Below are 24,010 nucleotides of genomic sequence, written 5' to 3'. Positions count from 1 at the left end.
ACACACACACACACACACACACACACACACACACACACACAATCCGAAGCAGGCTCCAGGCTCAGAGCCGTCATCCAGAGCCCGACGGACTCACAAGCCGTGAGAGATCATGACCTGAACTGAAGCCGGATGCTTAACCAATTGAGCCACTCAGGTCCCCTCCAAATATTAGTCACCATACACATGCCCTTAACAACTCATGAAAATGCTTAATATACTAAAGAGAAAACGGTCTTCGGAAATGAAGGAGATTCTTTAGTTTTCTGCCACAAAGTCTGCCCAGAGCAAAGCCCCCGGACCTCACCAATACTACTGTGACGCCAGGCTGAGCCACGCAGCACACGAGAATAGGCAGGAGGCAGGCAGGAGATGACTGCCAGGCAAGGTTCAATGCTGGGGACGAGGGTGGGTGTCTGGAAATGGAGAGGGCTTGCACGTCATGTTCTGGAATCTAGAAGTCAGTGAATATTTTCGACAGAACTTCAGGAAATGTCAAGATGTCCTCTTCTCCATGGGGTGTCCCTGGTCCCCGAGGGTTGTCACGTGTCCCCAACTGCAGGACTCAACCGCACTACACCGTTGTGTCTACACCCTTCTCCATGCGCTACACCGCAGGTTTTCTGGGCAGAAGTTGCTCATTAACATCCTAAGACTTAGCAAAATGCCTGGCAGAGCTTACGTAACCAAATAATAAATATTTGTCGGAAGAATAAGTGAATGAAAGGTAACCAGAGGAGACTGGAAGTGGAGAGACCGTGGCACAGAAAGCCTACTACCTTACACATAATGGAAAACCAACACCCATTCCTCAACTGAATTAAACGTTATATTAGGTTTTTAATCCCTGGGTACTGACATTGTAAAATTTGGTTCACAAACCAAGAGAAAGATCATACATCGAGCAGTGAAGCAAAACAAAGACAGAAACCATGTTAAGTTCTATATATAACTTCCCACAAGTGTCAAGGGTTTTGTCCAGGATCACATAGACTGCCATTTGTCCTACGTAGTCAACCGGGGAATAGACTGAACAGAGAGGGTTGGGAATCCACACAAGCAAATACTAATTTTCTTTAAAATCCCCGTTTAGGGGCGCCTGGGTGGCTCAGTCAGTTAAGCGTCTGGCTTTGGCTCAGGTCAGATCTCACGGTTCGTGGGTTCGGGCCCCACGTCGGGCTCTGTGCTGACAGCTCAGAGCCTGGAGCCTGTTTCAGATTCTATATCTCCCTCTCTTTCTGACCCTCCCCTGCTCGCACTCTCTCTGTCTCTCAAAAATAAATAAAAAGCATTAAAAAAAATTAAAATCCTCGTTTAAGTCATTATGCTCAAAGTGGCACATAGTTTAAAAGTTGAACTAATGGCCTGATTCGATAATCCACAGCAAGGGACCATCAACTAGCTATAGAGAGAACAGAAACAAACTCCTTGGGGTTATCAGGTGAATACACCCCGATTAACACCAAGTATTTACCAAGCGCTCACAGACCACAGGCTGGTCCTCACCCTGCATTCCACTTCCCTGCCTGCCGGCGGTCACTGGATCTCCACCTAGAAATGCAGTATATGCCCCCGGGCCGGTTCTACACTTCTGCTGTACTCCGTTTCTTCATCATCATCATCCTCAGCTTCATCATCTTCACCGCCATCCCTGCCAATGTTTATCGAGTGCTACTTGATGCTACATACCATCCTAAGGCACTTGACATATATTACGTCATTTAATCTTCTCAAAAACCTCTTAAAGTAGGAAATCTTGCTATTTCCATTTTAAAAGCAAGGAGACTGAGACACAGATTGAGTATCTTCTTGCCCAAGACCACATGCTAGAAGGTGTAGAGTCTACTTGATTCCAGGATGCCTGCTCTTAATTGCTATACTAACATCTATTGCCTCTTCCATGGTCAGTGCCCCTGCGCTGACAACCAGGCCACCTTTAGCTTTCCGAGTCCCTGTCCCTCCCTACTCCTTTGCCTATACCCAAGTGTTTTTCTTGCATCGTTTTCTTCCTTCCTTTGTTGTGAAAACTGTATGCTAATCCAAGTCTTCTTCCAAGACAGGGGTTCTGCCCCATCCATGGTCAGCCTGGTGACTGAGTCCCTCCAACCTGTCTCAGATCTAACAATGGATACACATCCCAATTCAGGCTGCTCCCGTTTTCCTAGTGCAGCCCCTATCCCACAACTCTGTCCTGAGATCCCCATCACCAGCTGCTTGTCCCAACTTAAATTTCCTACTGAAGGCCTGAGCCTCTCTAGTCAATCCAAACGGTGAGGGCTCCCCCGGTGGGCAGATCTACATCCAAGTACCAGTCTCTCCTGCATGTTTCTGATCCTGCTATCAAGAATTGGCTTTGCCTGGCAAAAATCCGAAGTTGCGGTGGGTGGTAATGAAGTTTGGTCCACCCAAGGAAGACTCATTCTTGAGAAACCACAATCACAAGACAACAGAGGCATTGTTCCGAGCTGGGGGTGCTTGTGCAGAAGACCCTTTCCTGCAAGTCACTGAGGAGCCTGCCACCTGTCAGATCCCGTGCAGCTTAATTAGGTAACATTTGTGACGGGTTTTGTGATGTGTGGCACACATGTTGTCCCCGGAGCTCACACATGGCATACCACACTGCAAAATTCGAGAGCTATTTTTAAAATCTACCAGTTGAGCAAAACCTAGAGCGTTTGGCGGACTGTTGTAAAGCCATTCCTCCTTTCGTTGAGAACCCTTCAAAAAGAGTATGCAACTGGTGGGGATTATTGAATAGGACACAAAAGACACTTTAAAAAAGAAAAAAAAGCTAGTTGCAATCAATGCCAAGTTTTCAGGGAACTCTCAAAGAGCTTGCTTTGTTTCATCTGGTTTTTTGTTTTTTTTTTTTTGACAGCAAGTAATTCGAGGGGGTAACAAAAGGAAGCGTCTTCCATCTTGCCTGTTCAGATGTCGTGTCCAGGTAGAGTGAGTCACAGCACGTGGGGCGGCAGAGGGCACAAGGAAGTGGCTTCTGGGGTGCCCTGGGCCCTGTGAACACCAAGGCCAGAGTCTCCGTCTGACACTCTGGCTGGACTTGCTTGGTCAGTGAAGTCAAGTGCTTTGATAGGTGTCGGTTGAAATGTGGGATCACCTTTACTCTCCAGACTGTAATTACACAAAGCTTTTGTGGTTTCAGGAAAAATAAAAGGTTTATTTTTAATGGATGAAGGCAGGTCCCCGCACCCCCTCTCTCTCTAACAATGCCTTCTTTTGCCAAAGGGAATCCTCCGAGAGGGTAGATTTAATGGGTTTGCCTTTGGCTAAGAGGTTTGCAACAATTCCCCAAAATAGCTGAACTTCCTCCTCTAAAGGCAGAGCCCCTGGAGATTGCCTCCTTTCCACGCCTGCGACAATTAATACACCATCCTGCTGGCTCTCAGGTGACAGCCATCAAGGTTTAAATTCTTGAAGTCTGTAGGGTCAGGTGCTGGCAGGTTCGCAAACCCCTTCAGTATTTACCTTTCTAAAGTCGAGGCTCAGAGAGGCAGCGCTAATTGTACCAAATGACTTGGTCAAACGTCACAGTGACCTTTCATTTTCTTTAAACTACCCTGCAGTATATTTCCTACAAAAATCAATACTTTTCTTCAAGGATTGCTTTATCAATATGGCTTTGTCTCCTAGATGTGGGACACAACGGGGGGTGGGGGAGGCCCTTTATAGAAACCCCTGGGTCAAAGCCAACAAATGTCAGAAACCTGATGTTCTTCCTCATGCTTACCATTTAATCAGGGGAAGACTCTCAATATATGAAAATCAGTACCCGGGCCCTTTTATAGTAGTCAGAATTTCCTAGACATAATCTTTGAAGAGACTTTTTTTTTTTTTAAATTTTTGAAAGAGAGACAGAGTACAAGTGGGGGAGGGGTAGAGAGAGAAGAAGACACAGAATCCAAAGCAGGCTCCAGGCTCTGAGCTGTCAGCACAGAGCCTAATGTGGGTCTTGAACCCACAACCCACAAAATCATGACCTGTGCCAAAGTCAGAAGCTTTACCAACTGAGCTACCCACGTACCTCTTTATTCCATCCTATGCTATTCTTTAGAGAGAGAGAGCATGCAGGGGAGAAGGGGAGGGGGACAGAGGGAGAGCGGGAGGAAGAGGAAGGGAGGGAAGAGAGAGGGAGGGGGAGAGGGAGAGAGAGAGAGGGAGAGAGAGAGGGAGAGAGAGGGAGGGAGGGAGGGAGGGAGGGAGGGAGGGAGGGAGGGAGAGAGAGAGAGAGAGAGAGAGAGAGAGAGAGAGAGCGCGCGCGCGCGCACGCATGAGAATGAATGAATCTCAAGCAGGTTCCATGCTCTGCGTGAAGCCCGATGTAGGGCTCAATCCTCCCACGACCCTCTAGGATCACAGTCTGAGCTGAAATCAAGAATGAGATTCTCGGGGCGCCTGGGTAGCTCAGTTGGTTAAGCCTCCGACTTCGGCTGAGGTCAGATCTCACATTCGTGGATTCGAGCCCTGTGTCAGGCTCTGTGCTGACAGCTCAGAGCCTGGAGCCTGCTTCTGGTTCTGTGTCCCCCTCTCTCGCTCTGTCTCTCTCTGTATCAAAAATAAATAAAACATTTTAAAAAATTAAAAAAAAAAAAGAATGAGACACTCAACGGACCCAGGTACGCCTAAGGATTTTATTTTTAAGTAATCTCTACACCCAACAGAGGGCTCGAACTTACAACCTAGAGATCACATGCTCTACGGACTTGAGCAATCCAGGCACCCCCAGGCACCAAATTCCTGAGTGAATTTTCTATACCCACTGCCTCAGCTCACCTCCCATTGACCAATCTTTGAAGGCCGTACATCAAATTAGGTGCGGAGAATACAGTGATGAGTATGTTTCAGAACAGATATCTCCTATTCCAGCGGCTTCTCTAGATCGGAGGCCACCAAGCTGAAGTCCCTCCCTGGCAGCACAGCTCCACGAGATTGTGCGGACAGGACCCCAATCTCTGCACAGTACAGAGCGAGCCCCACTTCTGCACGCCGTCTCCTCCTCACCTGGTAACAACCTCCTAGCACCTTCATGGACCCCTCCCCCACCCCTGAGAGATTCAGTTAAGTTCTAAATCCTTCCAACAAAATGTTTCCTGCTTCCATCTCATTTCCATTTCTACACCTAATAATGTTATTTTGTTCCCTTCGGTCCTGACTGCAGGAACAGCCTTTTAACTGCTCTTCCTCCTCTCGAAGCATCAGGTGCACTATTGATAAATCAAACTTTCCAGGCTCATAATTCGCCTGTGTGTCTCCTAGTCAAACACGTGATTCCCCACCCGTCTCTCTTTCAAAATAAAAGAAGAAAAAAACTTTTTTAAAAAGTTGGAGGGGTGGCACCTGGGTGGCTCAGTCAGTTAAGTGTCCGACTCTGGGTTCCAGCTCAGGGCATGATCTCACCGTTCATGAGTTCAAGACCCACATCGGGGTCTGTGCTAACAATGTGGAGCCTGCTTGGGATTCTCTTTCTTTCTCTCTCTCTCTCCCTCTCTCTCAAAATAAGTTAAATGAAAAAAAATCTTAAAAATTTCCTCTGTTCATCTTAACAACGTCAAACTATTAATCTGGCATTCAAGGCTTCCACGATGTGGGTGTGACCTGCTCTACAAGTTAATATTATCTCACTAGTTTAACCGGAACTGAGCTGCAGAGAACTCGCTGAAACTTCCAAACAGGATTCAAACTAAATACTACTGTAGCACAAACTACCAAATTTATAGTTAAGTTTTGTGCCGTCGGTAAGAAATCCGCATACCCACCAGGTTCACACAATCTCTGAAATACTTCCCTTTAGAGTATCATCAGTAAAATCTTAGATTACTCAGAATCACACTCCTTTCTTCAAGAAATGCCTCTTTTCCTATGATTCTTTATCAACCTCATGGTGCCGTATTCTAGCTTTGGAGGACTCAATGCAAACTGAAGCAACTGTGGCATAAATTCTATGTTTAAAGCCCGAACACTAGCTACTTCACTGTACAGTTTTCCACCATTTTTTAAACGTTTTCTTTCTTTCAATCATGGACGCTCTAGGTGTAACTGTAACATATTGAAGAATCTTCCTCTCAAAGTGCCAGCACCGAAGCAGATACCTGCTACCATTACGGGGAGAGAACGAGGCATGAACTGAAATTTATGTGAAAAATACTAGATGCTTATTAATCGTACCTTATGTGAACTGTGATATTCTCAATCCTTAAATCAAAACCGAGTTAATATAATCCCGCTACCTTGCAAAACTGTGACTCTCAAACATTTTGAAACACGGTTAGTCAGATATATATGTCAACTCAACTACAAGTCGTAACGAGTCACAAGTTCCCGTGTTCCGCCTAGCTTCAGGCCAGAAAGCGGTTTTGTAACGACATGAATTATACCAAAGTGGAGATTAAGGATTTAAAAGACGAGTGAAAAATCCGTGAACAGTGTAACCGGCAAGAAGATTTGGCAAATATTAGCAACATGGTCGTTGAGACCAAATCTGGAAATAACTGGGAATGGTAGAGTATTTCATGCTTCATATTAATTTTTTACATAGAAAATTACAAAAAATCCAAATAACCTATTTTTGACTCCACACACATTTCAGATGTGGCCTTGCACAAGGTGAGGTCCCAATAAATGCTGACGGCCTATAACTGTAATGCTGAGCTACAGAAAATCCCGTCCTCTGCTTTTTCATGTGTGTTTGTTTAGTGGGGAAACAAATTACACTGCATTTCTCTTGGACCCCAGGACACCTGGTAAAGCGCTCAATTAATACTTAGTGACGGACTGAATCTCAAGATTATATATTTAACTACACGCAATTGCTTAAATAAAAATACAGACCTGGGGGCAATTTCTATGTCTGTGTCAGAGATGTGGGGGCAAGGCTTTCTGTGACACCGCTGGGCGGCTTGTGACACGGTGCTGTGTTGTACTGGTTAATGATGGAGTCCTCTTTACAGCCAGTTCATCTGAGAACGCTTATTACCCCTAATGCGGCGTAGTTATTACCTCGTGAGGTTTCCATTCACTAAGGAATGTGACTTTACGTGCATCTTATAACTAAGACTGTCCGAGACAGAAAATGCAATGCCAGGAATATGGTTTGTTGGTTTACAGGCAGGTATGGTGCTTGCCTCAAGAGAATGGACTGCGACCTATTCTAGGTTATAAGTCATCTCTTGTTATTTGAATTTTTTAATGTGTATTTATTATTGAGACAGAGAGAAACAGAGCATGAGAAGGAGGTGGCGGGAGGGACGGGACAGACACAGAATCCAAAGCAGGCTCCAGGCTCTGAGCTGTTAGCACAGAGCCCGATGCAGGACTCGAACCCACAAACTGTGAAATCATGACCTGAGTTGAAGTCGGATGCTTAACCGACTGAGTCACCCAGGCACCCCGATCTCTTGTTATCTGGATATGCAACCATTAAAAATATAACCATGAGCCCTGCTTTCCATAATGTCGCCCTTTTCTTATAACAAAGACACCCCCACCTGGAAACTTCAGCAGTGTCTCGTGATGAGTACTTGTCAGGATCACCCTACAACGCCTTCTAAACTCTCAGGGTACTGCTCTACCATAGGCGTACCCCACAGCCTCCAGCTGACACACACCGGTTTTCCGCAGGCGACGTCCCGCTGGGACAAACAGGAGTATCCGTGTCCAGCTGAAAGTGTGGTGTGTTCTGTTATGATCTGTGGTGAAAGGGACTGAGTGACCAGAATGTTCATTTGATACCTGCTCGGTGACTCTCCAGCAGTTCAACTTTATTAAAAGCACAAGACCGCGCCTTCTCCTGTTGTCTGGCTTCAAATACAGACTGCAGGTTTTAAGGACAAACTTGAAGTCACTTAGGGATGAGATCTATAAAAGGCCACCCTTCCCTTAACCTCTTCTTGTTCTCGAAATCTCTTACTATTATGTGGGTGGCCGACTTCACAGCATTTTAGACACTTTAAAGAAAATAAAACTGAACTTGAGAATTCATTTAAGCAAAAATGGAAACATGAGGATGTTTAAATTCCATATTGCTATTCACCTAATACTACTTACAACTCTTTATAATGGGCCATTCAGTTAATAATCCTTGGCCTCATCAAGGTCAAGTGACCATGAGGCAGCAGCTACTGCGGCAAATGCTGTGAAGGATACAAGGACAGAAGGATCCAATTATAAGGCACTTGTAATCTGGTAGAAGGGATAAGACAAGTATGAACAAGAATACAATGTAGTGGGCCGCCTGGGTGGCTCAGTCGGAAAAGTGGCCAACTCTTGATTTGGGCTCAGGTCCTGATCTCACGGTGCTTGGGATTCTCTCTCTGCCCCTCCCCTGCTCTCGCTCACTCGCGCTCTCTCTCTCTCTCTCTCTCTCTCTCTCTCTCTCTCTCTCTCTCAAATAAAGAAACAAGAAAAAGATTTTTTTAGTTAAAAAAATAATATAAGGAAGAAAGCAGACATCATGATAAAACTACAATGGAGATTCAGAAAAGCAAGGCCCACTTCCCTTAGGGATCCAAGGAAGAGAATGCAGAGGAGGGGGCTCTAGAGGGGACACAGTGACAAATGGAGTGGGTGGTCGCCAGTCTACAGGCAAGAAACAACATGCAAAAGAGGAAGGGACTGTCCTTCTTCACACCAAATCTCTTAAAATTATGCAATGTATGTAAACTGCATGATAAAAGCTAAAGGGTACCTTTCACCATATACAAAAATGAGCTCACAGTGGATCATAGGCCTAACTGTAAGAGCTAAAACTATAAAACACTTAGAAGAAAATACAGGGGAAGGCGTTCATTACACTATCTTTGGCAATAATTTCTTGGACAGGATACTAAAATCAAAGGCAACAAAAGAGAAATTAGATTTATCAAACTTCATCAAAATTGTAATATTTTTGCATTTTTGTTTATCAAAGGACACTAATAGCAGAGTGAAAAGGCAACCCAGGGAGTGGGAGAACATATTTGCAAATCCTACCTTTGTAAGGGATTAAGATCCACAATATGTAAAGAACTCCTACAACTCAACAACAAAAAAAACCTCAAAAATGGGAAAAGGATGGGGCTCCTGGATGGCTCAGCTGGTTGAGCGTCTGACTCTTGGTCTCACCTCAGGTTGTGATCCCAGGGCCATGGGATAGAGCCCTACGTCAGGCTCGGTGCTGAGCATGGACCCTGCTCGGGATTCTCTCTTCTCTCTTTCCCTTAGCCCCTCTTCCCCACTCTCTCTAATAAATAAAATGAAAATAAATTTAGTAAGAAAAAAGGACTTGAATAGGCATTTCTCCAAAGAAGATAGACAGATGGTCAACACGCACGTGAAAAGATGCACTCAATCACTAATCATTAAGGAGATGCAGATAAAAACCACAGCAAGGCACCACTCCACAGCCATTAAGATGGCTACTAGGAAGGAAGGAAAGAAGGAAAAACAGAAGAAAAGAACAAGTGGTGGCAAGAATGTGGAGAAACTAGAACCCGTGTGCACTGCTGGGGAGGGGGAAGTAAAATGACGCGGCTGGTGTGGAAAACAGTATGGAAGTCCCTCAAAAAAGAAAAATTCAAAACCAGAATTACCCCAGGTCCCGCAGTTCCACGTGTGGGTACACACCTCCAAAACCTGAAAGCAGAGACCTAAAGCGGGATTTGCACACTCATGTTCACCGCAGCGTTACTCTCAGTGGCCAAATGGCAGAAACAACCCAACGGTCCACGGATGGATTAACAGATAAACAAAATGTCACATGTACATGCAGCAGAGCATTCCTCAGCCTTGGAAAAGAAGAAAGCTCAGATACATGCCGCAACACGGGTGAGTCTGGAGGACATGATTCTAAGTGGAATAAGCCAGTCACAAATGAGCAAATACTACATAATTCCAAGTATATGAGGCATTTAGAGTGGTCAGATGCACAGAGACGGAAAGAAGGAAGGTAGGTGCAGGGGAAGGAAAGGATGGCGAGCTGTTTAACAGGCAGCAGACTCCAGTTTGGCAGGAGGAAGGGAGTCCTGTGGACGGATGGCGGCGGGGCCAGCACAACTGTGAGAATACACTCAATCCCACCGAAATGCACACTTAAAATGCTTAAGATGGTACATTTTATGTGTATTTACTACACTCTTTTTAAAAAAATAATTTTTTAACTAAGAAACAAAAGTTCAACTAAAAAGTTCAACCCTCCTCACTGCCACCCCTCTTAATGAAGAATGCCTCCCTAGTTCTGAGAAGGGCCTGGATTCCCGCTGGTCTACTCCGCCTTCACGGATACGCCCCACACAGCGTTCCATCCCGACAGTCCCCTGGGGCCAGATCTTCCTGGACTACCGGAATGCTCCACATTCACCTGCAAATGGTCCTAGAAGGGAAAAGGCACATGTTGGCTACCTCTCTGCTGGGTGCTGACGGATAGGACCCTGTTCTCTTGAAACTGTTCTCTCAAAGCTTGAGCACTGAATTTAAGAATCTGTATCCGAACAGTAACATTACTTAACATAACACAACAAATCAAAATAGCAAGCCAACTGCCTGTATTTGGAACTCTTTTTTTCTCTTGCAGTTTATCAACAGATGTCCCTTCTATCAGCAAGATCCACACTGAGCCTCCTTAGTAAAGTCCTTCAGGGGTGGTGGTCTCTGAGGTTCAAACAGGAAGCATTCCAGTCAAAGGAACCAAACAAACAGAAGGATTGCTCAATAAATTCAGATCTGATTAAAATGTTGTTGGCTTGTGTTCAAAACTTGCGTCTCCTCAGGTCAGGCCACATGATAGGTGCCCAGCAATGAGAAGCATGTCCGTCTGGCTGGTTCTACAGCCCTGCACTATCCTCTGTCCCATCCTCAAGTCAGTGTCACATGTGCACAAACATATCTCCACCTGGAGTAAACATCTCCAAGTGTTACCTTAACCACAGAGGCCACTACCCAGCCCCGGACAGGTTGGGTTCCAAAGATTCCCTTGTCAATTTCTGATTTTTTTTTTTTGCGGTAACACTCAGCTTTAACGTTAGCAAAAGTGGGCACCTTCCCAGGTCAAGCCTCCCAGTCCACTTTATCTCACGATGTGCTGGGAAATGAATGCAGAGCCCACTCGCCACACAGAACAAGTTTCCATGGGAAAATGGGGTTGGTGCCCAATTACAGATTCCAAGATACGTCTTCCCCCAAGGGAATAAGTGAGGGTGCAGCCGGGAGTTGTTACTGGTGACCTGGGCAGTGACAGGGGGGCAGGCGCAGAAGCGAGGGTGGGCTCCAGGTGGACAGAGGGCCAGGGGCTGGAGGAGGGAGATGAACACAATGTAAAGTACCACGATTCTGGGATGAGATGGTGCTGAGGACTGGACCATCTATGACTCTACTGAAACCAGGGAGTTGTACACTTACAGAGTGGATTTCTTGGCATGCGGACTTTATCTAAGTACAAAGTCTTTTTTTAAAAAGCCCCATGGGAGTGTTCTTTGAAAAGAAAAAGGCACTACATGCTTTCACATAATAAGTAGTCAATAAATGTTTTATAAAGGACTACAATCAGTTGTAGTTTAGTTAAAAGAAGACACCCGCTTGGAAAACCAATGTATCTCTATAACGTTGGCCATTACTCTAACTGGCATTATCATACTAACTACTAGTGCCGTTCCAAGCTCAGCCCCGTGCAAGTCACCCAGTCTTAGCTGCTTACTTCTGCTGCTGCAGCTCACAGCACAGGATGAGCTAAGCGATTGTATAAGTTTGGTCCCAATTACTCAGAAACCAGTCTCCTCACTTGATTATATGCCATAGAGTCCTGACCCGGGCTGAACGGACCTACTCTTCCAAACCCCTGCAGGTAAGCCTTCCCACCAACAAGCATCCCCACCTTTACCTTTCCTATTTTCCTCATGCCTCACGTAGCTTCCCAGGAACGGATGGCGAGCTAGAATTTGCTGTAGGCAGATCTGTATCGCCCACTCATGACTGTGACTAATCTAATCTTATCCTTGGCTCTCTTGATATATTGCAACATGAGCTTCCTCATGACACGAATAGCTTCCCCATGGCACCAAACACATTACTGAAACACACCAGAAATGCAGTAAATGTTTTTACTTTGCTGACTTTACCAGTTCCCTGCATTCGCTTCCAGGAAGAATACTGAATGCCATCATTTAGCCATTTCCAAAACAGCTATTGCAACACACTAAAATTACGATATTATAAAACCCTCTAATATTAGGTGATTCTGTAAAATATACTGAGTTTTTAAGAAAAAGCTACCGGCAAAACTGTAAACTGTCTTTGCATTATTTTACCTACTTGAATGTACTTTATTTCTAAAGTCTATCATCCCCGGTGTTCTAGGACAATGAAGGGAATGTAATTTTAAGAGATTCTTTTGAATCCCGAATTGCTTACGGATTCAACAGAGCGACTTATCCCTGTTCCAAACAGTCCCGGTTGCTGAGCTTTTTGAGTTCCTCCAACTACTATTTAAATTTCTTATCTCTTCATTTACCTCATACCGCTATAAGATGACTATCTGTAGCAACTTGTCAACCCTCTCTTTATTTGCTGCTTCAGTTCTGCCCTAGGTAAAACATGTCTGTCTGTGTGCAAGGAGAGATTTCTGTGTGTACAATGAGAAAAAGAAGAGAAATGAAGATGGAGGAAGAGAATGCATAGGAAATAGTTTGGAACCCAGAAAATTACTTGAAAGCTAACTGTTTCTAGACACATGAAAAGATGCCCAACGTCCCTCATAATCAGGGAAATGCAAATCAAAACCACAATGAGATATGACATTCTACCTGTCAGAATAATTAGAATCAAAAAGACAAGAAATAACAAGTTTGTTGAGGATGTGGAGAAAAAACCCTCTTGCACTGTTGGTGGGAATGCAAACTGGTGCAGCCACTGTGAGAAACCGTATGAAGATTCCTCAAAAAATTAAAACTAGAATTACCATATGTCCCAGCAATTGCGCTATAGGGGACAAAGAAAACAAAAACACTAATTCAAGAAGATATATGGACCCTTATGTTTATCATACTATTATTTATAATAGCCAAGATATGGAAGCAGCCCAAGTATTCAATAGATGAATGGATACAGAAGATGTGGTATATGTGTATGTCCGCGCATGCACACACACACACACACACACACACACACACACACACACAGAGGAATATTACTCAGTCATTAAAAAGAATAAGATCTTGTCATACACAACAGCATGGATGGCCAAGGGGTATTATGCTAAATGAAATAAGTCAGAGAAGGACAAATGCCCTATGATTTCACTTATACGTAGAATCAAAAAAAATAATAATAAATACACAACCAAATAAAACGAAGAGACTCTTCAATATAAAGAACAAATGGATGGGTGCCAGGAGAGGTGAGTGGGGAGATTGGAAAAACAGATAAAGGGGATTAAGAGGTGCAAACTTCTAGTTATACATAAATCAATCACAAGGACAATAGTGTAATATCACTTACCATGGTGAGCACCTCATACATAACGCATAGAACTGCCAAATCACTGATGTACACATGAAACTAATATAATATCGCACATCAATATACTTCAATAATAAATACAATTTAAAATATTTTCTAAGAAAAAAAATAGGGGTGCCTGAGTGGCTCGGTTTGTTCAGAGTCTGACTTTGGCTCAGGTCACGGTCTCACAGTTCCTGGGATTGAGCCCCTCATCAGGCCCTGTGCTGACAGCTCAGAACCTGGAGCTTGCATTGGATTCTGTGTCTCCCTCTCTCTCTGCCTTTTCCCAAGCATATGTTGTCTTTTTCTCAAAAATGAAAATACACTAAAGAAAAATTTTTTAATAAATAGACAGATAGAAAGGTAGATAGGCAGACAGATAGAGACAGCTGGGTGACTCAGTCGATTAAGCATAGGACTCTTGATTTCAGTTCAGGTCATGATCTCAGAGTTCGTGAGATCGAGCCCTGCACTGGGCTCCACACTACTTGGGATTTTCTCTCTCCCTTTCTCTCAAATAAATAAACATTGTAAAAAGTTTATATGTCAATAAAACCTGACTGCTCAGAATTGTTATCTGTGGTATCTATTAGGAGACTTTACACTTCGACTTTAAAGAATTTTGTAGGTTTCGGTTTTCCTTTTTTTTTTTTTTAACCATAAGGGTCCTATTGTAATTTGTATCATAAATTATTTTATACTATGCTTTGTAATATTACATGTTCATTTTATATTACCCAAGCACATAAACTAATCTGTAAATCAAGATCCACATCCTTGGGAAAGAAGGCAAAGGAAACCTCTAAGAGTTAAAGGCAAAGTCAGTGAGTAGCCTGAAGGGATTCGGAGATTTGACAATGATCTCCATCCATTCAAAGCCCTTTCCTGATACTTACTGGCAGCTGACTTTTGACAAGTCCTATTTTTATGATTTTTACTTTTATAATTAGTTTTCCTAATATAAATAACAAAACAATATCTCACAGGGTTATTAAAAGAACTAAATCAGGTAGATGTGGATGCCTCATAAACTCCAATGTACTTTTTAAAATGCCATTATTGTGATCATTAGGAGCATAATTATTAACATGGCCTCCTCATACTGTGCTTACTCTTGCTTTCTAGTTACTGACATGACTTTAGGTAATGAGGCAAAGTACCCTGAGTTTTACACATGTGAAGTTATAGTGATGATCGACCAGGCAGAAAAGCTTAATTGATGATTATCTTAACATCACCAACATTTAAAACATTCATCCAAAATATTAAACAGTGGGGTACCTGGGTGGCTCAGTCGGTTAAGCATCCAACTCTTGATTTCAGCTCAGTTCGTGATCTCACAATTTGTGGGATCGAGCACAGAGCCTGCTTGGGAATCTCCTCTCTGCCCCTCTCTGGTTCACGCACTGGGGCACATGCGTGCTCTCTCTCTCAAAATAAATAACTAAGCTTTAAAAAAGATATTAAACAGTGACTTTTTCCTTAAGCTAAAATTCTCCTTCAGAAAGAACGGTTTAATATCCATGAATCAAAAGACTAACTCCAATAAGGAATTCAGATAAAATACCAAAACAGATTCCAGAAGATGAAAGAGATCAAAGGAATATACTGGAAAAGTGAAACCCACATCCTAAGGGAGAAAGGACATACACATACAAACAAAAATAACCCTTTGAAATCACAGCTGGAAATCTGTCTTCCTCTTGGCATCTCTCTTAAGAAGCCGGGCCTTGGCTGTCGCACACATTAAAAAAATTCATACACACCCCCACAAACATCCAGATGTTCACGAATATTCATGATGTGCTTCCAATCTGGTTTGGACTTGCCCTTGATTTATTTTTGATTAAGTTCTACCAGTTTCTGCTGGGGCCCATGAGATGGATGGCACTGCTTTTGCACAAATTTAGAAAATCTTCATATTGTAAATAATTGCAGAAAAACTCTCAAACTACCCCTTATAAATAAATGATTTGTGCACAAGCCTCCAAACAGCCAGACTGGGAGAAACTGGCTTACACCTGAACCTGAACTCTAACACCATTGCTGCAGTTGATGAAATAAGCCTCTATTTCTAATAGATATTATCAGGGGGGGTTAAAAAAAAAAAAAGGTCGAAACTGATGTTCTCGGGGCGCCTGGGTGGCTCAGTCGGTTAAGCGCCCAACTCTTGACTGCGGCTCAAGTCATGATCTCACAGTTCATGAGTTCAAGACCCACATCAAGGGAGCTAGAGCCCCCTCTCTGGGCTCTGCAATGACAGTGTGGAGCCTGCGAGGGATTCTCTCTTCTCTCTCTCTCCCCCACCTTGTGGGATTCTCTCTCTCTCCCCTTCTCTCTCTCTTTCCCCTCTCTTCTTGCTCACTTGTGCCCTATCTCTCTCAAAACTAAATAACGTTAAAGGGGAAAAAAAAAAAAAAGAAACTGACGTTCTCTTTTCAGTAATAGAGTGGGACATCAAAGGAAACGGAGATGTGTTTTCCCAAACGGTCAGATTAGTTTGTGTCCTTCCAGATATCAAATGGTGGAAAGGCCAGAGGAGGGACTGGACCAGTTGCATCGAATACATCAGCTGGATACTGTATCATCTTGTTTTCTTCTACTTATAAAATTCTTAAAACTCCCAAACTGAAGGAAAGGCAGCGCTAAAACACACACACACACACACACACACACACACACACACACACACTGCTGAAATAAGTGTAATGATCCTCTAATATTCTCCTTCTCCCTCTCTCTCTCTCTCTCTCCCCGCCTCCACCAGACCCTTTGTCAAAATAAATAAACTTTAAAAAAAAAAAAAAAGGAGCAGCTCTGATCAATATACTAGGTGTTCCAGGGCCCGATTCTTTCTGTCCTGAGCCATTCCCGTGCACAGGAGCTGAGGCGAGAGATTAGCCTAAAGTAGGGACCCACCAGTCAGGAGGCCAAGATCAGGTGTGTGTGTGGTGTTCAACACCAGCAAAGGCTCACAGCCCTGTCCCAGGGGACTTCCTGTCTGGGTCGTGTTCCCCTCTCTCTAATCCCATTTCAGATGCTCAACACTCACTCCTTTTTCCCTAAACAGAGCCATGAGGGCAGGTGGACCACTCAGCCTTCACCCGAGGCCTCAAACTTAGACTTTGGTGTGATCAAAGGACTTTGTAGATAACAGCCGCAGAAACCCACTTAGGCCCTGAAAACAGGCAAACATTCATCACGCTCCTTTACATTTTGTCGGAAGGCAAGACCATACTGCCTCTAGTGTGCTATCAATTCACATGTTTCAATAGCCTATAATTCCCTGTGAAATACACAAATAAATTATACTGTAATCTCCCAAGTTGAAAGCGCTTACTTGTTCAGGGTAAGCATTTCAGGGCGCTGCAGCTTCGAGAACCCAGTGTGAATATTGCAAGGGCTCCAAAAAGGCACCTGGCCTGGGCCTGACTCAACTATGAAACGTCCTGACTCCAAAAACAGGAATGCTCCCATCCCCTCCCAAACCGGGGCCAAGCCCTCCCAAGCCCTGATTCTGCCATCAAAGTGGCCTCTTGTACTTCAATTCCTTGGCTTCCTCCCCTCCGGTCCCTGCAATTAACATGTAGGAATTCTCGATCCTGTATGTAAATGCAAACCACAAAGCTCAGACATTTTTCCCTTTCTGGCAAACAACTATATTTTAAGCAAGATGCTATTTTGGTGTTTAATCCCCTGGGCATGTTATGTTTTATAAAATACAAATAAACAAAAATAGTCATTTCTAAATGATCAGGAGCAAAACGAAAATCTGAGGACGACCTCTCGACTCGTCAACTATCCCATCACAGAGCACATCGAGTTTGTTCCCGTAAACTATACAAGCAGTTGACAAGGTTTTCTAAGGGTAAAAGGATAGATCACCTAAATTACAAGCAGCACAGGATGCCGAGATTAACGTGGCAGCTGAGAGATCGGCTTATGCCCATCCATGTTAACGCGGTGCAATGCACAAAAAAGGCTCCATTGCGGTTGAGCATCTGACTATAAATGCGACTTTGTCCGGGGAGAGCAGAGCAGAGCACTGTGCGGCCATGTGGTTTAAGACATAATGCCTCAGTGTATTTTGCCATCAAGTATGTGAATCCCACAGCAGAACGTAATTCAGGCTCACCATCTAATGCCCAGTGTTCCTGCAATCTGCAAATTAACAGTAGCCCAAAGCCAGCAAATAATGCCGGCGAAGACAAAATGAAACAAAACAAAAACAAATGCCTTTCAGAGCAACAGTTGGGCTTTAGCAGTTGGGTATGTGAACTCGGGACACAGACCGCACTCCCATGCTGTGGAGAGGAGAATCGGGGTTCTGGGGCACGTTGGCCTTCTGAGCCTCCGTGATAGAGGGCACGGAGACCCCCCCCCCCAGAAAACCTGCGAGCTACGCACTCAGGTGGGGGCAACCTCACTTTCCCTCATTCTTTTTTTTTTTTTTAATGTCTTTATTTTGAGAGACAGAGACAGAGGGTGGGCAGGGGAGGGGCAGAGAGAGGCAGACACAGAATCTGAAGCAGGCTCCAGGCTCTGTGTGGTCAGCACAGAGCCCGACGCAGGGCTTGAACCCACAGACTGTGAGATCATGATCTGAGCTGAACTCGGACTCTTAATCGGCTGGGCCACTCAAGCACCCCATATTTTCTTGAATATTCAGGCAGCACGGGAAACCTGGTCTCCACAGGTTTTGCAGTCTCAAGCAAATAACAAAGAGAAGCCAATAAACAACTTCCCCTCCTCCACCCCCGAGACTAGATGAAGTCTGCATGTCCCGGTGAAGGCTCAAATTCACCTTGACCCAGCCAGTCGACTGTCATGAAACAACAATTATTTTTGTTTTGTCTTCTGAATGGTGATAAATTAGAACATCCTGTCTTTTTAGATTATTACTAATCCAGAGACCTGTGAAAGAAGAGCATGTAACTTTTCCTCCACATCATTTCTATCTTAGGTTACAGCCCCAGTAAACTTTCAGTTGTCTATGAAAGCCACATTTTCTCCCCTAATTTTTGACCTTTGTGAAAACTGTGTCCTTTGCCTTAAGGTATTCTGCACTGTCCACCCCCTCTCCCCAAATCAGGTTAATCTTCTGGGTCCTTAATGTTGGCACTTGGGTATCACCTCTTGCAGGAAGCCTTCTGGGACTTTCCTACACTGGGTCAGGGCTCTTCTGCACTCCTGCATAGCATCTTAATAGTCTGTTTACTTACCTAATGGCCCCACTAAACTGTGATCTCTCTGGGGCCATGAGTGGCTCAGTCAGTTAAGCATCCAACTCTTGATTTTGGCTCAGGTCATGATCTCACGGTTCATGGGATCTGCGCTGGCAGCATGGAGCCTGCTTGGGATTCGCACCCCTTCTCTCTGCCCCTTCCCCACTCACAAGAGCTCACTTGCTCTCTCTCAAAAAAAAAAAAAAAAAAATTGTGACCCTCTGTTGATGGGAAAAACATCTTTGACTTGCTTTTCTGGGAAGGCAAAAATCTCAAGTACAGGCTTGATGTTCATAAATTATTTAAAAATAGGGGAACCTGTGTGACTCAGATGGTTAAGTGTCAGACTCCTCAGTTCAGTGCAGGTCATGATCTCACAGTTCATGAGTTCAAGCCTTGCATCAGGCTCTGTGCTGATAGTGAAACTGCTTGAGATTCTCCCTCCCCCCTGCCCCTCCCCCACCCTCTCAAAATAAATAAACTTTAAAAATATGGGGCGCCTGGGTGGTTCAGTAGGTTAAGCATCCAACTTCAGTTCAGGTCATGATCTCATGACTTGTGGGTTCAAGCTCTGTTTCAGGCTCTGTGCGGACAGCCTGCTTCAGATTCTGTGTCTCCCTCTCTCTCTGCTCCTCCCCACTCATGCTCTGTCTGTCTCTCCCTCTCTCAAAATTAAACATTAAACATTTTTTTAAATAATTAGAGACATAAATGAACTGAACAAATCCTTGCTGCACACCTCTTACACAGCATGAACTCTTCTCTATGGTGGAATATTGAAGTGACCAAAACCGATGGACAAAAATCCTGGTCCTCAAACCAGGGACATGAGGGAATCTGGGGGTGCGGGGGGGATGATGTCCTATCATGCTGGAGTGTGTGTGACATGGATGCATCCACTTGACAAAATCGTAGGGCTGAGATTGGTGCATTACAACGTGCAAATGCAACCACACAAAGAACTTTAAAAAATTTTAACAATAATCAAGTGGGTATGGGGAGTAAGGATAAAATAAGAATGTTAAAATGCTAATAATTGTAGAGGCTGTGTAAGAGCCACAAAGTTTAATATACTATGCTGTTTATATATGTTTAGTTCCCCAATTAAAAAAAACTAAAAAGAAAGGCGCCTGGGTGGCTCAGTCAGTTAAGCGTCCGGCTTCGACTCGGGTCATGATGTCATGGTTCGTGGGTTTGAGACCCACATCGGGCTCTGTGCTGACAGCTCAGAGCCTGGAGCCTGTTTCAGATTCTGTGTCTCCCTCTCTCTGACCCTCCCCTGTTCATGCTGTCACTGTCTGTCTCTCAAAAATAAATAAAAAACATTAAAAAACTAAAAAATTTTAAAAAAAGGAATATGAGGGAAAGAAAAATTAATGAACAGTTACAGGTCACTTATGTTGAGCAGTTTCCTCACTTAATTCTTACAATACCTGCAGGAGCTATTTTTACGCCCATCTTAGAGATGGGGAAACTGAGGCTTGGAGAGGTTACACAACTTGCCAGCTGAAAACAAAAGCCAGAATTGGGCCCCAAGTCCCACCACCTCTTTCCACCAGTGTTTCTCACACCCTTTTCCTCTGCACCAAACACAGGCTGGGAGTCCCGGGAGGGCATGGGCTGGGGGTTGGGCTGGTACAGGCTGAGGAAGCCCCAAGAAGCACCAGAGTCAGGACAAATACCACTCTTACTGCCTCTGCATACAGAATGACATCTGGAAAGATGACACACACTTCAAGGAACAACAATCACACCCCAGAATGGGTCCTATAGCATCGGCAATGGTTTTGAGGTCACATTTGATGCAATATTTTAATTCACGTTCCTGGTCCTTAGGGTCGCGACCTGGGCTCCCATTTCCTGGCTCACACACAGATGTGATAATGATCTGGCACGGAGCCCCAGCGGGGCTTTGGTTGACATGGTCCACAGGGTCCGCCTGTGGGTGGCGACGCCTTCATCAGGGCCACGCTGCACCCGCAACCACACCAACTCCTCTTCTGTCAACGCCCAAGGGGACTCAACCTCGCAGATGCCGGGGAAGCTGATATGGCCAGTAATCATTGCCCACCTTGCCTGTGTCCCTTTCCTGGATGCAGTGTCACTTTGACAGATGTCAGGCTTAGCATCACTAGAGATGGGCCCATTATGGACTTGGAAAGCCCTATCATTTCCTAACGCAGACTCGCCCAGCCAAAAAAACACACAGTGCTCAGGGATGTGCCAAATGTGTGGAAAATGGGCACCTTCCCTGCTGTTCACAAGCACTAATGTCCCAATCCCCAGCAGAGGCAAAGGCTGTGGTCCAGACATACCGTTCCTTTAGAGCCCATTTGGTGCTAAATAAAACCTCTCTCCATAGCTATAAATTTGAATCATAATCCCTGTTTATACTGTTGAATTTTCACCCATCTGTGCTCTCTGTTGCCTTCATCTAAACTAACTGGCCCCTAAAAACACTTTATCAAGTAAGTGCTTTATTCTAGTCGGGAGCTGGGTGATTAGGTCCTGGAAAAGTAGCTTGATACCCAGTCCAGAAAGTTAATTACTAACATAATTATCAAAACCTTATCTTTTTCAGGGTTAAGTCAAGCATCTCTGTGGGCAGGGGCGTCTTTTTGGCTGGTGTGCTCTCCAGTTGACATGTAATTAGCTCTTAAAGACAACGCATTTTTCGACTTTTAAAGCCAAACACAAATATCTACATGTCTACTCTATTTTTGAATATTCCCCCACTTGCCAAAACTCACTCAGAGAATTTGGAATGAAACAAAGTCATAAACTGTTTCAACCCATCATTCAAAACTCCCCGTATTCAAGGTTGTCTCTGAATAACTTTCTCTACAGCAGACACAACAAACTTAATGCTACTCCTTTTCATAGAAGATGCTTTAGGCTCCTATTGTATTCTTCTTATTGCTTTTGGTGGATTATTCTTTTTCAAGCCCCCTCAATTCAGCTTTCACGGCAGTCGCTTACTGACACAGAAAGGAAGTATTAAGTCCCTTGGACCCAAAGCTGCACCAAGGGCCAAGCAGGGAAGAAATTAGTCAGCTTGCCTGAAGGTAGAACACTATGCAACAAAATGAAAAAAATAAAAACAATAGAATAATGCAACAAAAGGCAGCATTATGGAGTGAAAGTTACAGCTTTTCAAGAAAATGAGTTCCCGTCAGGACTCAGTCTGCAATGAGCTAATAACCAGGAGAGGGAACTTCCAACACGCAGCTGTGGTTGCGTACCTGGCCTGAATGAATGATGCGTGACCTCAGCACATCGTAAGACACATCTTACATGGACTTCTAGACTCCGGAAGCCCGCAAAGGGCACACGGGCCACATGGCATCTAACCTGACAGTCGGCAGTCAAGGGCTCCCCTTTACCTGCAGCCAGCCTGCAATTTCATACAAAGAGAACCCGAATACGCCCATCTGGGATCTTACTCCTCACGAACTACAGTTTAAAGGATGAATGAAGTTTCTAGCCTGCGTCGAATGAGCTCCCATCAATTTTACCCTATACCACATTCCTGCACCTTTGATGAGAACTAATTAAGCTCATGCGGAGTTGGGGGTTTTTCCCCCGCTAGACTGTCTTTTGCAGCTCTGGAACAAAGCACACCAAATTAGGCCCATCTGTCTGACTGGGAAGGCGTGATTTACCCCACTGCCAAGCAGGCTTTCTCTCCTACCCAGGCACTGCCCTCTGAGCTTCCCACACACCTTGCGAGGATTACGGTAACCCCAACTCTTAACCAGCTAGAGTTCTGGCAAGGGCAGGAATCATCTACCAATTCCCAGCAATCCTTTCCGCACATGGCACAATGTCCAAGCAAGCCACCAAGTATGCTACCAGGCTATCATTCAAAGTCAAAATTACAGGATCCAAGAGTTCAGTGCAACTTTTATGTTGTTCCGCTGCAATCTTGTCCCCCCCCCCAAAAATCTTTTTTCACTAACTGTGCCTCAAAACAAGAGCCTAATTAATTTTAATCGAGTCTTCCACCACTCGGGGTTACTTTTGTTAAGAAAAGGAAATAACCCTGTCATTCACACATGCCAGAGGACAAAGTTACAGGACAGATGGCCTTGGCAATGATGAAGTCAGCACCTGCCTGGGCCACGGAGTCAGGCTCCCAGGATGGTGGCTCTCGGCCCCCAACCTGATGCTTCTGAGACTCAGTCACCTCAATTACGCTAACTCCCACCACTGCCCACAACTCATGAGCAAAAAGGAAAAAGAATAAATAATGATCTGACAGTCATATGCTGTTAACTTCTGACCTCAGGAATCTTCACTTAGGTTGAATTAAGGAAAGAAATGAAAATACACAGGAATGCCAGAGTCTTCCTACAGAAGTGAATCACGTCCACTTCTAGAGTAACCAAGGTGCCTAGTTGTTGGGTCCATTATATAATACAAAGTCCTTTATAACATAAAAGGAATTAGTGATAAAAGAATGATCTGTTCTTAGTTTCTTAATTATTGCTTTTTGGTTATTCCTACGTAAGCAGAGTTATGGAAATTAAAAAAAAAAGGATTCAAGTGAATCAGCAGTTTTCAAACTTTTTCTTTTAAAGGAAGAGAGAATTATATTCAAAACAGATCCATCGAGTCCCCTTTTCCTCTCCAATGTGTAAAAGATGATCAAAAAGGAGTTGATCTGGATATGGGGACATGAAGGGTTCTGCCTCCCAGGCCCGAAGGGGTCACCACAGTGGATTAAAACAATTTGAAAAGCACTGAACCAGGATGAACCCCAATAGGATGTATGATGAAAATTTAAATTAATAAATGCGGAAGCTTCGGTAAGACCTTTTGTAACAAACGTCCTACATGGAAACCTCAGCACACGTATAGACACTATTTATTTACTATGTATCAAATGCAAGTTTCCGTGTTGCACTAATCCTACATAAAGGTCTTCACAAAGCAGCCAAATGAATTTCAATGCCTCAGGGAGAGAACAGAGTCATGAAAAATGGTGATCACGAAGAGGTCTTAATGACATCAAAGAACTACAGGAACTATAATAAAGAAATAAAAAAGCAAGAATTATATTGCTGATATAAAAACACACAGAGCAAGAGATCTGCTAAAATACCAATGTGCTAATTACTAGCTGAGAGATTAGGATGGCTTCTGGCTTCTTTAAATCTTATTTTATTCTCCAAAAAAACAAAAGGGAGAAAAGTACAGAAGGAAAGAACTAGCCTAGACATTCTTTGGGTTCATAAAAATGTACTGTACATTCTTCTTAAGTTAAAAAATAAAATCTAGCCTTTTGATGAATACATGTATTCGGT

The 24,010-nt window shown here is 44.0% G+C and overlaps 1 protein-coding gene across 2 annotated transcripts in view; it reads right to left on the bottom strand.

Annotated features, from left to right (window-relative positions):
* Nucleotides 1-24,010, bottom strand: part of SASH1 (SAM and SH3 domain containing 1) — a 191,289-nt gene that overhangs the window by 124,671 nt on the left and 42,608 nt on the right. The window lies entirely within an intron of this gene.

This window comes from Suricata suricatta, chromosome 7 (assembly GCF_006229205.1).
Source record: "Suricata suricatta isolate VVHF042 chromosome 7, meerkat_22Aug2017_6uvM2_HiC, whole genome shotgun sequence".
Lineage (NCBI taxonomy): Eukaryota > Metazoa > Chordata > Mammalia > Carnivora > Herpestidae > Suricata > Suricata suricatta.
Note: the sequence above shows the minus strand (reverse complement) of the source record. Positions and strands in the feature narration are given on the sequence as shown.